This window comes from Meleagris gallopavo, unplaced genomic scaffold (genome assembly GCF_000146605.3).
Source record: "Meleagris gallopavo isolate NT-WF06-2002-E0010 breed Aviagen turkey brand Nicholas breeding stock unplaced genomic scaffold, Turkey_5.1 ChrUn_random_7180001953329, whole genome shotgun sequence".
Lineage (NCBI taxonomy): Eukaryota > Metazoa > Chordata > Aves > Galliformes > Phasianidae > Meleagris > Meleagris gallopavo.
The window spans coordinates 1-1,430 of NW_011214346.1; the positions used below are offsets into that span (position 1 = coordinate 1).

The following is a 1,430-nucleotide window of genomic DNA, read 5'->3' on the forward strand; positions in this document are numbered from 1 at the left end:
CTGGCCAATATCTTTGTAATTAAGCCAATAACTTCATCAGCTGGCCAATATCTTCTAATTAGGCCAATATCTTTGTAATTAGGCCAATATCTTCATCAGCTGGCCATTATCTTTGTAATTAGGCCAATAACTTCATCAGCTGGCCGACATCTTCATAATTAGGCCAATAACTTCATCAGCTAGCCAATATCTTTGTAATTAAGCCAATAACTTCATCAGCTGGCCAATATCTTTGTAATTAAGCCAATATCTTCATCAGCTGGCCGATATCTTTGTAATTAGGCCAATATCTACATCAGCTGGAAGATATCTTTGTAATTAGGCCAATATCTTTGTAATTAGGCCAATTCTTCATCAGCTGGCCGATATCTTCGTAATTAGGCCAATGACTTCATCAGCTGGCCGATATCTTCGTAATTAGGCCCATAACTTCATCAGCTGGCCGATATCTTTGTAATTAGGCCCATAACTTCATTTGGCCAATATCTTTGTAATTAGGCCAATATCTTCATCAGCTGGCCAATATCTTTGTAATTAGGCCTATATCTTCATTAGGCCAATGTCTTTGTAATTAGGCCAACATCTTCATCAGTTGGCTGATATCTTTGTAATTAGGCCAATAACTTCATCAGCTGGCCAACATCTTTGTAATTAAGCCAGTATCTTCATCAGCTGGCCGATATCTTTGTAATTAGGCCAATAACTTCATCAACTGGCCAGTATCTTCAAAATTAGGCCAATATCTTCATTAGGCCAATATCTTTCTAATTAGACCAGTATCTTCATCAGCTGGCCAATATCTTTGTAATTAGGCCAATAACTTCATCAGTGGCCATTATCTTTGTAATTAGGCCCATATCTTCATCAGCTGGCCAATACCTTTGTAATTAGGCCAATATCTTCATCAGCTGGCCATTATCTTCGTAATTAGGCCAATATCTTCATCAGCTGGCCAACATCTTTGTAATTAAGCCAATATCTTCATCTGCTGGAAGATACCTTTGTAATTAGGCCAATATCTTCATCAGCTGGCCAATACCTTTGTAATTAGGCCAATATCTTCATCAGCTGGCCGATATCTTCTAATTAGGCCAATATCTTCATCAGCTGGCCGATATCTTCATAATTAGGCCAATATCTTCATTAGGCCAATATCTTTGTAATTAGGCCCATAACTTCATCAGCTGTTCGATATCTTTGTAATTAGGCCCATAACTTCATTAGGCCAACACGTTTCCTCTCGGCCACCAGCTCTGCTCTCTCTTACTCCTCTAATTAGGCCGTTCGCTCTGTTAATTAACCCCACATCTCCACCCAACCTCCTCACTTTCCTCACTTTCCTTATTTTCCATATTTTCCTTATTTATTTCCCTGATTTCCCTTATTTTCCTTATTTTCCTTATTTCTTTTCCTTATTTTCCTTATTTTCC

General features: G+C 38.3%; 1 long non-coding RNA gene across 1 annotated transcript; it reads right to left on the reverse strand.

Annotated features, from left to right (window-relative positions):
- Positions 1-219: 219 nt before the first annotated feature.
- On the reverse strand, positions 220-1,395 carry LOC109365062. The gene is made up of 2 exons (XR_002110761.1): positions 880-1,395; positions 220-506 (listed from the first exon to the last, which is right to left on the reverse strand). It is a non-coding gene; the product is annotated as an uncharacterized LOC109365062 (long non-coding RNA).
- Between the last annotated feature and the right edge of the window lie 35 nt (positions 1,396-1,430).